At 44.0% G+C, this 15,126-nt stretch overlaps 1 protein-coding gene across 8 annotated transcripts in view; it reads right to left on the bottom strand.

Annotated features, from left to right (window-relative positions):
• Positions 1–15,126, bottom strand: part of LOC118367507 (semaphorin-6D-like) — a 132,334-nt gene that overhangs the window by 41,646 nt on the left and 75,562 nt on the right. Inside the window, exon 4 of one of the 8 annotated variants that reach the window (XM_035751050.2) lies at positions 13,702–13,724. The exons of the other annotated variants lie outside the window; for them this stretch is intronic. The gene's annotated coding sequence lies outside the window, so the exon portion shown is untranslated. The remainder of the gene's footprint in view (positions 1–13,701; positions 13,725–15,126) is intronic. 8 annotated transcript variants of the gene reach the window in all.

The following is a 15,126-nucleotide window of genomic DNA, read 5'->3' as shown; positions in this document are numbered from 1 at the left end:
CCATTACCCACCCAGGGCTCTGCTGGGGACTATCACATCACCATGGCGATGAGCAGGGACAGGGGGCCAGATGATCTGCCGCAGAATGTGTGTGTGGTCGGAGTGTGTAGGCCTTTGTCGATGTGTGTCTACCTCATTTGGGAAAGGAAACTGTTTAGCTCTCTAACCATGTATCCCCTAGCTATCGTGACTTTTCTCTGGTCGGTTTACTTTCAGTGATCCAATGATTAAGACTGTGTAATGGCCATTGTTCTGCTTGATAAAGAACCAGAAAGTCATCCAAGTGCATGGAGTACACAGTACAGCACATTCATTGATCAATAGCAGTTCTGTGTGAAAATCTACAAGTTGATAGAAGCAGGATGCTGTTATAATTTCTCACATTATAAGTTACTCAATAAAGTGATTAATGAAATGACAACAGGGAACTTCACAACTCCTAGCCGAGGAAGCACATTGTTTATTCAAGACTGTGGTTACCTCAGGAAATGGCACTCAGTTTTCTTTTCATTCTGACAAAGTTTGACCAACACCTTATACATTTTCTGCTGTGCAAAAACTTAATTGGAAGAAAACTCATCCGAGGCATGCATCTTGTGAGTGACCTTACGACAGAAGATTCCGTCATTAAGCCTGGGCAACATCATCCTTACCCTACTCTCTGAGAGTTCATCTGACTGTTGATACCTGAACACTGTCCCATGAGGCACCATCACAAAGCTGACAATTAGCTGCTGAATAGAGACTGTTTTCTAGTCACAGACAACTCTCCTCTTACCCCGAGACATCCACTCCCCTACAGAGTGCTCAGTGTGGCAGCACTGTATGCAGCTGATGAGTCACCTACGGGTTTTAGGAAGTATGATGCTCCTCCTATCACTCTGAATTCTCAACTCTCCGCCTCTCTGTAGACTTTGTGTTAGATGCTACTTCTCAACAAGCCCCTCTTCTGCCCGAGGGCCCTTTCAACTCTCTACATGAGCCCCTCAGAAAGAGGAACTTCGCTAATTAGATATCCAATGGCTAACCACATAGACGCCGCCGAGGCAAATTGGAATTGGGATCAAGGAGCATTGGACAATAATTGGGGAACAGACCCCGCAGGATACGGGTGATTTTCAGATGACTGCTACATGCTGGTGGTGCTTGGAGTTCATCCTACTGTTGCTCATAAATTAACTTACTGGAGTCTTTGAAAGCCCCTCTATAAGTTCAACCACATCCAGCAAGGCCAGCAGGCTTCAGGACATTTATAGCCTCTGCTGGTTTAACTACGTTCACAGTAGTTTTAAACACTTCTTTATCAGTTACTTCTGAATTCCACTTTCAGTTGGGGCAGGAGTGCAACAATGTTGGATGTCAGTGTCAGAGTTGCAATATCGGCAGGCTTTGACAGGCCAAGTCCCGTGAATGAAGTCAACACTTGATCTAGATGAGGGTCAGAAACTTAAAATTGCTGTTGAATAACAACATGTCAGTTGAAGTTGATGGGGAATTTCAGAGGCCCTGCAGTAGCAACATGAGAGCGGCTCAAGGGAGGCCTCAGTGACAACATTCTGAAAGCCCTATTAGCATGCTGGGTCAAGAGAGAATGACGGCTGGCTGCTTTCCTTTTGGTCCCTATAGTCCCTTAGTTCTGGAATCTGCATTTCAAACGGATGGTGGCAGTGTCGTGGAATCTCTCCTTATAGTCTTTATCTGACAGTTGCATGGGCAGGAGGAAAGAGTTTGGGAGAGGGGAGCGGAGATACGGGGCACCATGGCATCCAGGGTGAGATGTGTCTGTCAGTGGAGGTCAGGACCCTCCCTGCCATCACTGCCACTCAACTTGCCCAAAAGGGATGCTGTGATGGCCTCCTCGCCCATAGGGTTCAGACAAAGTGACGGGTTGTCCTGTGAGATGTGCCATCTATTGTCACCCTACGTAAGAGTGCTCTACGCCTTCCACATGGAAGAGTCCCCACAGATTAAAGCCCGTTTGTCAGCCACGGGCAGCGCATCAAGCCTCCAACTCATCCCCACCAGCTCCTCTCTCTAGGAATGATGTTGGGCTGAATCATGTTGACAGTGAGAGTCAACTAAAGTTGTACGACAGGAAGAAGTGATACTGTACAAAGTCCAGTTCAGTAACCGTGGGCTGAGGGCTCTCTAAAAATGAGACTGAAAGGGAGCATCTAAACATTGGTTTGAAATATCTCACCAATGTTCAAGGACCCGAGACATGTTGACAACTCAAACACACTACAGCAGTGATACATAGAAATATAACTGGCACCCATTACTTTCTGTTTACTGGTATTAATCTCTGAGAAAAGTGCCTCTGCCACCAGTCTGGGCCTAAACCTGTAAGGCATCCCGCCACAGCGGGTTGAGCTGGCCAGACTTCAGACAGGGATCTATGCGAGACACAGACACTGAGACGGTCATCCGATCGATCGGGAGAACCGCTGAGAGCGTCATCCATCGTCTTTCTGTCTACTTGAGATGAAAAAAGCCCCAAAGGCTATCAGCGAGAGACGGATCAGACACACACTAAGGTTATCCTCTTCATTTGCCTGCCTCATATTCATTATTTATTTTTTTATCTTCAGACAAGCCCTGTAATTCACTGGAAAACCCCTCTCTCTGTCTAGCCATCTACAGTATCCATTCATCCACAGTATCCATCCATCTACAGTATCCATCTATCTAGCCATCTCAATTCTCCTCTACTGTTTCTAGTGTGACATCTTCGGATGAGTGTAACCCCGGGTCACCTCATCAGACCTACTGGCAGGAAAATGCAGATGTCGTTCAAGCTCCCTCCTCGACCCTCCTCCCGTCGTCTCCACCTCATAACTAAAACTGAATGTTATCTACCTCCTCCTCTCAATCTCCCCATCATCAATAATTCAAAGTGTTATTGAGAAACACTACCTGAACCTCTATTGACAGAAACTCCAGCACTGTCATTCCCTCAAGGGCATCATAATTGGATCCTCAAAGTCTGCTGCTACAGACCCAGGCGGGGGAACAGGAGTCTGTGTTTACGTTTTTTTGTTGAGGTGTCATTGTGTGTGTGTGTGTGTGTGTGTGGTGTGTGTGTGTGTGTGTGAGTTTGTTTCTATTTTTACATATTTATTTCAATACTCCAAACCAGCCGCCTCCAGAACCAACAGCACACAGCAGGAGCCATCCCGTGCACAGAGTGACCTGGCCAGTCTTCAGAAACATTCCCCTCAGGGGTGTTTTAAAGGTGGGTGGGAAAGTGTTTGGTTATCTAGCACCGTGGAGAAAGGATTGTGGAGGGATTGTGGATGAGTCAGATTGGGAAGGGCAGTGAAGCTCTTTATCAATTGCAGTAGTGCACTTTCTCAAACCTGGAGAGGGCAGTTGTTTGGGACAAGTCAAAAGGTGAAGAGAGTTGCATTGCAAGCAGGAGTGACAGCTTTTGAGAAGGTTAAAATTCTGAGAGCTTGATTTCACAAAGCAACAGTTTAACTCCCACAGTACATGCTTAAAAATAACAGGCTCACCAGTATGACATACTGCATGTTATGATACAATTGTATGTCAACAGCTTTAATATTTCAATGTTGATGCGGGTGGTAGAACAAAAAAAGACTCAGTCATAGAGCTAAATTAAGTTTAAACAATAGCAAAACTGTCAGTATTGACACTAAACTTATCTTCAACATCAACGTCAGCGGTATTCAAGGCCTCGCTTTTATGCACAATATACAAATATGGCAAACTCAACACTGCTGTCGTGCAGAAGTGTCCTCTCCTCTGACAGGTCAACAATAGGAAGAGATAGTGCTCCCTCCCACTACGCTTTGTAGACTATAGTACCAGCGGAGCCTATTATTATTTCACCAGAACTGCCGACCGCCCGGAGGGGAGAGGAGAGGAGGGTGGAGGAGGGAGAGCAGCCAGATGAAGATGCTATTCAAAACACTCCTGCTGGGAAAGATGAAACGCGCCACACCAATATAAGCGAGAGAGAGTAGAACGGGAGGAGAGGATGAGGTGAATAAGCAGCGCTGTCAGTGCTCATCAGGTTGCTGATCGCTCAGCGTTCTCCAGTGGCTCTTTATTACCACCAGGGGGGCTAGCCCTGGACCCTCCTATCACTTAGGACCCCTGAGTTCAGCCTTGGTGGTACAGTACAGAGCAGCAGCGGGGTGGAGATGTGCCTTCCTGCTGGTGCCAGGGCCCCTTGGGTGGCGGTGCAAGCTAATGGGCGGGGTGGCCGAGCTAAGCGGCTGGTCTGCCTCCCTGTGATTAGATTTGGGCTCGTTGAGAGTGAGAGTGTGTGTGTGGTGCTGATCCCCCTCATCACATGGCTCTGATTAGGCACTGCGGTGGTTCTATGGCTTGGCGAGCCCTCGTTCTGCTGCCAGTGCAGGAATAAAGCCTGTCTATCAGCGCATCGGTGCCAGAATGATTCTGAAGGACAACAATAATTATGCTCAGTGGAGAGTGCTGAGAAATAGAAGAAACAAAGTATACGGTTATTGGCAACCTTGAACTGTACAGTAGGTTTAATAACTAATGTTCTAACATAGCGAAAGTAACAATTCATGAAGGAGACGGAGTGTTCTTTGCTATTTTCTTTCTACCCTTCTATACCATGGCATTACAAGGAGAGGTATTGAGACTGAGCCCCTTAGAAACGGGGTCAATTAAGTAAATAAAATGTTTTAAAACATGTATGAGAGCAACCTTTCTTTAAGGCACTGAATGGTGCTTGAGTTGAGGACTGCTGTGATGATGCTCTCATGATGCCTTTGTATCCGTCTCCGTATTTAAGGTGGGGAACAATGAGAGAATGCGACATCTCTATTAACAGAAAGCTCTTTGATCTCCATCTTTCTCTATGCTCTCCAGCAAATGGATCCTCCCCAGGCACCAATTAGATGGGTGCACTGTTTGCACTTCAATCTCTGCATTCCAATTCTGAAAGTTGGAAGACACATGAATTATCGAAGTGAATTTTGAGTGTCACGGTGTTCCGGAGGTTTCATTTGCGAGTGAACTTTAGAGGTAGTGAATTTACTCATCTCAGGCGCATTGTGCCAATTTAATATATATCTTTCATTCTGTTTGAAGGACCTGTACCATGTTTGTCAGAGCCATAGATAGAGCCTTTGGGATGCAGGACAAGCACACAATGATACGTATGAAAACATGTAGAAAGCACCTAGTCAAGGACTCAGGCGTAACATTAGAGACAGAGTAGTTGTGAAAGGAAGATAAATAGCGTCCGCAATCACGCTGCCGTCATCCACCAGATCCATCCTTGTCACATTACCCGAAAATATAATCAATTAAAAAAAGAAGTGGGCACGCAAGACGGGTTGGTGACAACAGTATGTTCTTTAGCAGCTGGCGCAACCTCTTTAATAAATGAAAGATTTTCCAATCTGAGAAGTCGATGCTGATGAAGGGACATATAAATCAGGTGAGGAGCGGCGGAGGGGTTCTGGAGAATGCTCCTCGCTGTAATGCTATTATCATGCCTGCGTGCTTCACTGTTCCTGTGGAGATTAAACACTTTATCATTGTCTTGGCTACAAACAGTCCCCATTCCCAACATGCATCCCATAATCAAACCCCTCCCCATTCAGATCCACCAGGCTGCCACTCTTAACAACACAATCACACACTGCCTGAGGGAGAGTCAGGAGAGAAAGAGAGTGCGAGAGTGAGCGAGCATAGGGTTATCAGGGCCTCCCTACGTTCGGGGTTATGGCCTCAGTGGATGAACCGGACATCATTAACGCCTTCTCACAACTGATGACATCATCGAGAGGCATCCCCGAGACCCCAGGGGCTTTTTGCTCCATATATCTCATGTTATTGCTGTGGCACATCTTTCTCAGCTCAAGAAAGTCCATGACCACTGGCTGCTCATACACAGAATGTGAAGTGAGGCTCTTCTCGGTGTGCTGAAGGCTACATTGCTAACAAAACAGGCACACTATAATAACACTATTCATGATTTTTATTTTAGGAGGTATTTTATTTCTGGATAGTGTATTACAGTAAACAATGGATCTCATGACTCCAGCCCAGACCAGAGCTAGAAAGGCACCAAACCAGAGCTAGAGGTGCACTAGAAGAGAAAGGAGTCATTGAGGAGCAGGACCGGCATACCAGTATGGCGATACTCGTTTGTATCGTGGCAAGGAAACAAAACATGAAGAGGATGTAACTTCTTCAGGAAAACAGTCCTAATGTTGGAAACAAACATTATGTTGTCATCCAGAGTCACATGTATTCATTTCCCAAGCTACAGCACACAATATTTTAAATACAGCAGGATTTTAAAGGATCAAAGTGTTTGTCTGCTTGGTGTTTTCATTTTTGCCATGGAAAAAATATTACGATGCTGGTATCGTCCCGGCTCTACTAGTTGGTACCAACAATGCTTTCTCTAGTCTACAGATTGTTGACTAAGGTTAAGTATGGGCATGGAGACTGAGGGTTGGAGTGTGTGTGTGTGTAAGTGTGTCTCTGAGCTGTTAAAGAGAGTCTCTGATCACAGTGCAGATACTGTAGATCCTGCAGCCCTTAGGGAGGATAAGCTCTTTATCTTTCGGGCTAAATCCCAAAAGTCGTTAAAGGGGTTCCGGAGTTGCTTAGAAGTCCAACTAATTAGAGTTCAAATCATTTTCGGTAACACTTTACATGACACCTAGCGTCATAACATGTAATGACATGGCCATAACCATGTCATAATAGCTGACATAACTTGTCATAATATGGACATAACACTGTCATTACACATATTCAGACCAGTTGTGACATATATAGCATTATTTTGTGGCTGGTTATGACACCTACATAAGGCAAAAACATTCCATTACACCATAGCCTACTTGTCCACAGTATGTTACATACAATTTTCAGATATTGACCATATTAAATTATCATTGCGATTGCACACAAATCAGACGTGCACCTAGCCCAATGCTCTGTTGCTGATGACTGGGATGAATGCATAAACAGATTTCAGGAGCAGGACAAGACACCCTCTTTTTAACTGATGACTGACATAAGGGCATGTACGTGATAGGTCTATCTGGCTCATATGATTATGATGGTCATAATGCTTCTTGACAGTGGCATAAAGTGTATTTTCTACAAGTTATCTAAAATATGATGGCGGGAAAAAAATTGACAAAATAATTCACAACAACAACAACAACACTTAAAAAAAAAGGGAGGGATTTTTTTTTTAAATAAATGTGGGTTTTGACACTTATGTAGATGTCACAACCAGCCATAAAATAACCCAGTATGTCTACAGTTCACAAAGCACGATCAATGAGTTATCAAGCTAAATACTGTACAATGCAGCAGCCCTTTGTTTCAGATGTATAGAAAACAATAAACCAAGCCTGGTCATTCTTGACAGACATTTCGTTAGGGTCGAGATGAGGTGAGAGCCGTTGTGTAGAACGCTGCCCACTCTCAAACAAAACAAACAACAGTCAGTGTGGATCAAAGCGCCGTATGTAGTTTTTCTGTCGAGCCTCCCGCTGCTCCAGGCACAAACACGCATCTGCATTTGTTGTCCTGAAGTGAAAAAGCGAAACGCGGCAGGCACAAAGAGAGACCAGACAAATCCACAGGGCGAGGGTGAGAATGAAAGATGGACAGAAAAAATACAGAGAGAGTGAGAGAGTTGGAGGAAAACAAAAGCTGTCTGTTGCTTCCAGCGTCCCCCCGACTTACCACCCCCCACTACGAACTTCTTCTCTCCCTCAGCAGCCCTGGGAAGCACAGGAGGTTGGTGGCACCTTAATTGGGGAGGACAGGCTCGTGGTAATGGCTGGAGCAGAATTAGTGGAATGGTATCAAATACATGCCAATCTATTTGCTCCTTTCAAGTCATTATTATGAGCCGTCCTCCCCTCAGCAGCCTCCACTGGTGGGAAGGTATGAGCAGGCAGCTGTAATGGAAAAGATAAGAGACTAACAGGCCCATCTATAACAGGCTAGATAGTGGTGTATGGGTGCCGTTAAGCCTGGGCGATGGTGTCATTAAGTGTGAGTGCGTGATAAATGCACTCTGCTTGTCGTATTTGAGATTCTCATTAGTCTGTGTGCAGGAGGGAACCGGAGGCTATTACTCTTGTGGCTGTGGTGACACCGCGCAGAGTGTGTGTCTGTATCTATTGTCTGTGTTTTGTTGTGTACTGGACGTGTGTACAAAGGGAACGTGTGTGGCAAATGTACAACTGTGAGGGTGTGTAAAAGAGTTTGATAATAATCTCCTTCTGTGTTATGGTGAAATGCTCTGTAGGTGTGTACATACAGTGAGTATACAAGAACACCTGCTCTTTCCATGCCAGACTAACTGCTATGATCCCTTATTGATGTCACTTGTTAAATCCAATTCAAATCAGTGTAGAAGGGGAGAATGGTGACCATGGTGCTCGCCTACGGAGCTGTGAGGGGAACGGCACCTCAGTACCTCCAGGCTCTGATCAGGCCCTACACCCAAACAAGGGCACTGCGTTCATCCACCTCTGGCCTGCTCGCCTCCCTACCACTGAGGAAGTACAGTTCCCGCTCAGCCCAGTCAAAACTGTTCGCTGCTCTGGCCCCCCAATGGTGGAACAAACTCCCTCACGACGCCAGGACAGCGGAGTCAATCACCACCTTCCGGAGACACCTGAAACCCCACCTCTTCAAGGAATACCTAGGATAGGGTAAGTAAGGGTAAGTAATCCTTCTCACCCCCCTTCCCCCCCAACAAGATTTAGATGCAAGTGGCTGTTCCACTGGTTGTCATAAGGTGTATGCACCAATTTGTAAGTCGCTCTGGATAAGAGCGTCTGCTAAATGACTTAAATGTAAATGTTAAATGAGAAGACGGGTTAAAGAAAGATTTTTAAGCGTTGAGACATGGATTGTGTACGCGTCCCATTCAGAGGGCGAATGGGCAAGACAAAAAATGTAAGTGCCTTTCAATGGGGAATGGTAGTAGGTGCCAGGCACACCTGTTTGTGTCAAGAACTGCAACGCTGCTGGATTTTTCACACTCAGAAGTTTCCCCATGTGTTTCTAGAATGGTCCACCACCCAAAGGATATCCAGCCAACTTGACAACTATGGAAAGTATTGGAGTCAACATAGGCTAGCATCCCCGTGGAACACTTTCGACACCATGTAGAGTCCATGCCCAACGAATTGAGACTGTTCTGAGAGCAAAAGCGGGGGCAACTCATTATTAGGAAGGTGTTCTCAATGTTTGGTATACTCAGTGTATATAGGAAGTGTGTTTTTGCTTTGTGTGTTGTGTCAGGTTTCTCAAATGCTCCCTTCAAGGTACAGACAGCCACAGCTATAGCAGCAGCCAGCCGCAGAACGACCTGTGGGTCGTCTGGACGTCTGCTCTGCTCCAATCAATACTTGGAGGTGTCCTGTTACCCTGTCTTCCCTAAACCTCCTCTCCCCACTGCTCAACGGGCAGGCAGGCAGCCCTTTGTTGGCAGTTGTTCATATCAGCTCTGGCTTATCATGGAACATCACAGGAAATGTGAGAACAGCCACGTACAGGTCAGTGACACTTTTAATTTGTCTCGGGTGATAGGGTTTGTCAAACTATTCCTGGGCTGCCTCATCACCGACCGCATTTGCTCACTTAGAGGTTGACTTTCCCCCCTCTTGTGAAATGTGGCGACGCTATACTGCTATCTTGACCTTGATGTTGAATTGCATCATGTTTTTTAATTTATTTTCGAATAGGAAAAGTCCTCCGGAATGGAGACGGCATTGTACTGCAATAGAAAGTGGTGCGACACAATCCGCACAACTAAGAAGGACATGAGAAGAGTTTTTAAAATAGATGCCCTTTGCAGTATCTGCTCTACAAATCATCACGTTAGAAAATTAACTAGCTAAATCTAAATGGAGTGAGATATTTTTAAAGCTATAAGACGACACTATAAACAGGTCCCTGCTTGGTGATTGTGGATGTCTAAGGAGTCAAATTAACCAATATGGTACTGGGGTACAAATGAACTTTTCCTAAATAGGTGCTCCAAATAAAGTGTGCCAGGATATTAGATTTTCAAGTTGTCATTAAGGCAACATCAAAATAGCTTTTAATGGATTGTGTACTTGAAATAACTTTCTAAATATAATTTTCATGGTTTACTTCTCAATCTGACCCAGGTCTTACATTGAATTACCAAGATAACATGCTACTAATTATTTGGATGGTCAATATTACTTTGAAAATAACTCAACTCTACATGCTATAAAACAGCACCTTCTGATAGTTTTGTTTATTTACACAAATCTGCCCAACAGACTACATTAGCGCAAAGTCAAAATGTGTAAACACGCAATAAAATGTACATATCACCCATTTTTTCCCTCTTAAATCTTTCAAATGTGTTATCTGGCATTCATCCAATTCAAATCCATTTGAAACTGCACACACGCGCACACACACACACACACACTTTTAAAATGACCCGTCAAAACATTCCATGCAGTGCTACGCCTGGACGTTAGGGTTCATAAAATCCCCAAATAGCAAGGGATGCCTTGTAAAGCGAAGGTTGACTTTGCAAGTCGGGTCTCTTACACCATAACCCTATGATAGTTCAGTTTCAATCGAAACAGACTGACCTCTCTAACAAGGCCCAGGTATAGTTACAGCACAAATAAAAATGATCCAATGTTCAAATTGTCTTCCAGAGTAGAAACTATAGCAATATTATTTATTTTGGGAGAGGTAACAATTACATTTGAGTTTATCCTATTAAACTACTAATCATACTGTAAAGAGGCAAAAGTAGCTTCCTTTGTGTTGAAATGCCATGTCAATTAAAGTCTGGAAGTAGCAATAGTGACGACTACCTTCCATTACATTACATCCCTGTGCCATCTAAAATTAGCCTTGCTCATGGATTTAGTCTCTCTCCCGGGTAGAAATACACTTTCATCTCTGTTATTTTTTTCTTCATTCCTGAGATTGGCAGTGCAGATGTATTTTCTGTGTGCTAAAGCTTAACAGCCATATGTCACCACTGCCCTGTCCATGACACGCACACTTTTAATCAGAGCTCAGTGATGGACCACATTGTGTCCTTTAGACCCAAAGCTTGGAGTCCTGGACTGATACAGCCGTGCTCTGAGCCGGTTGGCTGCCTGCATCCAGTACTGAGCTTCATCACACACATTCCTGGGTAGCAAAAAGTTAATAACTGTGAGTTACTGTGACCCATAGGAGTCTCATTATATTTACATCTTTTAGTGGCATTTCACAAACTGAAAATATACAGACGATAGAGGGAAAGTCCTCTATCCCTATAGCCCAGGGAACATCAACTAGCGGATGGTCAGGGGGCCGGAACATAAATACAAATCATTTGTAGACAGCAAATTGACCGCAAGAAGCCCAAACAGATACACTACATGACCAAAAGTATGTGGACTGCAGCTCGTGGAACATCTCATTCCAAAATTAGGTGCATTAATATGTAGTTGGTCTCCCCTTCGGTGCTATAACAGCCTCCACTCTTCTGGGAAGGCATTCTACCAGATGTTGGAACATTGTTGTGGGGACTCGCTTCCATTCAGCCACAAGAGCATTTGTGAGGTCGGGCACGGATTTTGGGCAATTAAGCCTGGCTCGCAGTCGACTTTCCAATTCATCCCAAAGATGTTCGATGGGGTTGAGGTCAGGGCTATGTGCAGGCCAGTCAAGTTCTTCCACAACGATCTCGACAAATCATTACTTTATGGACCTCGCTTTGCGCACGGGTGCATTGACATGCTGAAACAGGTGCGGGCCTTCCCCAAACTGTTGCCACAAAGTTGGAAGCACAGAATCATCTGGAATGTCATTGTATGCTGTAGCATTAAGATTTCCCTTCAGTGGAGCTAAGGGACCTAGCCCGAAACATGAAAAACAGCCCAGGCCATTATTCCTCCTTCACCAAACTTTACAGATGGCACTATACACCAAACTTTACAGATGGCACTATACATTCGGGCAGGTAGCGTTCTCTAGGCATTTGCCAAACCCAGATTCTTCCATCGGACTGCCAGATGGTGAAGTGTGAATCATCACTCCGGAAAACGCGTTTCCACTGCTCCAGAATCCAATGGCGGCGAGTTTTACACCACTCCAGCTGACGCTTGGCATTGTGCATGGTGATCTTAGACTTGTGTACGGCTGCGTGGCCATGGAAACCCATGTAATGAAGCGCCTGACAAATAGTTATTGTGCTGACGTTACTTCCAGAGGCAGTAACTCGGTAGTGAGTGTTGCAACTAAGGACAGACAATTTTTACAGGCTATGCGCTTCAGCATTCAGCGGTCCCATTCTGTGAGTTTGTGTGGCCTACCATTTTGCGGCTGAGCCGTTGTTGCTCCTAGATATTTCCACTTCACAATAACAGCACTTACAAATCGGGGCAACTCTAGCAGGGCAGACATTTGATGAACTGACTTATCGGAAAGGTGGCATCCTATGACGGTGCCACGTTGAAAGTCTCTTCAGTGAGGCCATTCTACTGCCAAATGTTGGTCTATGAAGATGGCTGTTTGCTCAATTTTATACTCCTGTCAGCAACGGGTGTGGCTGAAATAGCCGAATCCACAAATTTCAACGAGAATCTCAATGTTTGACTAAAACAATATTTTCAAACCTTGCGTACATTTATATATGATCACGTGTTTCTCTATTATGCGTAGGAATGCTTGGGAACAGATTTCTAAAAATAAAGTCACTTGTAGCTGATTTCCTGGTTGTTAGTCTTATGTCCAACAAAATATTATTTTTATTTTTATTTGTTTTAACTTGCTCTAGCCTCTTTCGGCAGCCAAGCCAAGGGTGTATGTAGTCAAGTCAATCAAGAAAGGTCAGATGTGAAACAGGCTGATGCGGATTAATGTTGACAATAATGACATGATAATGCAGATGGCAGATGAAAGACTTCACCCACACTCATGTTCTAATGTTCAACATCAAATCAGAATTCCTACTCTCTCAGAATGTACTGTACTTTAAGGACAGTGCGCGCACGTGCATGCATGTGCGCCCACCAATTATGTAGATTTTAAAAGCATTCTAGGTTCACCTCGATGCCCTGCACTGAAAAAGCACAGACAAGGGGCAATGTCAAGATGACAAGTGCAAACAGCCAAAAGCTAAAAAAAAGGACTTCATATTAAAACTAAAGTAGCTATTTTGGATGACAGCCAACTGTCCAAGTAAATCAATTTGAATTTGTTCAGGAGTTATCTGAAGGGTGAAAGTGATGTAATTTTAATAAGCAAATATGAACTTTAGGATGATTAAATTAATTTAGATGTTTTCCCTCAAAGTGTACATTATTCAATAGCTGAACACATTTGCATACATGAAGTTACATTCCAAGAAAGCTCAGTACATGTCTTAAGTCAAATGGCAAAAACAAGGAAGTCCCATTACCTTACAGTAGATAGTTAAAGGCAAACCTGCATTCATTAATCTACTGAATTGTCTTTCATTAGTTTAACGTAAAACATCGCAAAGGCTTTAGGACTTTCTAAATCTGCAACAAAACCAGGACTCCTACTTTTAGAGCCAACAAGCACCTTCTGAAATGAGAGCACTTTCAGTATTTATTTAGACCTGGCAAAGAATCACCCTGGGAGGTGGTTTAGTGGGGTATAGCAAAACACAATCAGGAAACCTGAATCTCCTACCTGACTGATGTCTTCATCCAGACCTGACCGTGGGGAGAGGAGGAAAGTAGAAGAGGAGTGAGAGTAGGACAGAGGGTAGTGGAGGTCAGATAGGCCATACATAACCAGCCCTGCTGTTGACATTGTAGAACTCATTCTGTGGTTGTAGAGGCATTTCTCTTCCACTTTGGTGAGAGGATTTATTTACATGTCTCTGCCTGCAGCTTTCATTTGGCAAGATTTTACAGAGTGAGCGAGTCCTAGGGTTTGGGGGAGTAAGGTCTGCAGATAGTCTTGTTGACAGTAGAGCTGTTATCACAGAGGGAGTGCTGCTTGTCTCCTCACAGCTTAAGTACTTAAGGGTGTGTGTGTGTGTGCGAGAGAGAGGTTTGGATCGAACCCTACAGCATGGAGTGTCTGAGAGGACACCTCATAAAAAATTCCATGCTGTGTGAAGTTTTGGCCCCTTTAACATTCCATGTGGAAGGAAAATGGCCGCCAAGTTACTTCGAACTCAGCAAAGTACAAAAGCAGAGCATGTCCGTAACTATATATGAGGACACCAAGGGTTGGACCTCAATTTTTTGTATTAAAATAAAAATATATGATTTTGTACACAATAAAGAAAAGAGAATATGGGTCAATTACGAGTCAACATCTAAATATTGTTCCTGGCATTCGTCAAAGCTCAAAATAATAATTTATTTGAATATTCTAATCGCGCCTGTCTTTGCGAACAAGTGGAATTGTGAACAGTGGTTTGTTCGTTATGATAACCTGCATCCCCCTGATTTGCCTCCCAGATTTGCCTTTTTAACAGCACATTCACCACTCTCACAAACAGCTAACTCGGCCCTCTTGCGGCACAGGCCGAGGGCAGAGTTATTTTACTTATTCCACATTTTGTTGTGTTACAGCCCAAATTCAAAACTTACACACAATAACCCATAATGAAAAAGTGACATTTTTTCCAATTTTAACACATTTATTGAAAATGAAAGAGAATTACCTAATTTACACAAGTATTCACACCCCTAAGTAAATACTTTGTAGAAGCACCGTTGGCAGCGATTAAGGCTGTATAAGTCTTTCTGGGTAGGTCTCTAAGAGCTAGACAACCACTAAGGTCTTGCCATAGATTTTCAAGCAGATTTGGTCAAAACTGTAACTCTGCCAGTCAGGAACACTCATTGTTTTTTTGGTAAGCAACTCCAGTGAAAATTTGGCCTTTTAGTTTATTGTCCTGCTGAAAGGTGAATTCAACTCCACCTGTCTGGTGGAAAGCAGACTGAACCAGGTTCTCTAGGATTCTGCCTGTGCTTAGCTGCATTCCATTTCTATTTTATCATGAAAAACTCCCCAGTCCTTAACGATTACAAGCATAACAATAACATGATGCAGCCATCACTATGTTTGAAAATATGGAGAGTGGTACTCAGTAATAAG

Source organism: Oncorhynchus keta, chromosome 31 (assembly GCF_023373465.1).
Source record: "Oncorhynchus keta strain PuntledgeMale-10-30-2019 chromosome 31, Oket_V2, whole genome shotgun sequence".
NCBI lineage: Eukaryota > Metazoa > Chordata > Actinopteri > Salmoniformes > Salmonidae > Oncorhynchus > Oncorhynchus keta.
This window is presented reverse-complemented; position numbering and strand designations above follow the sequence as displayed.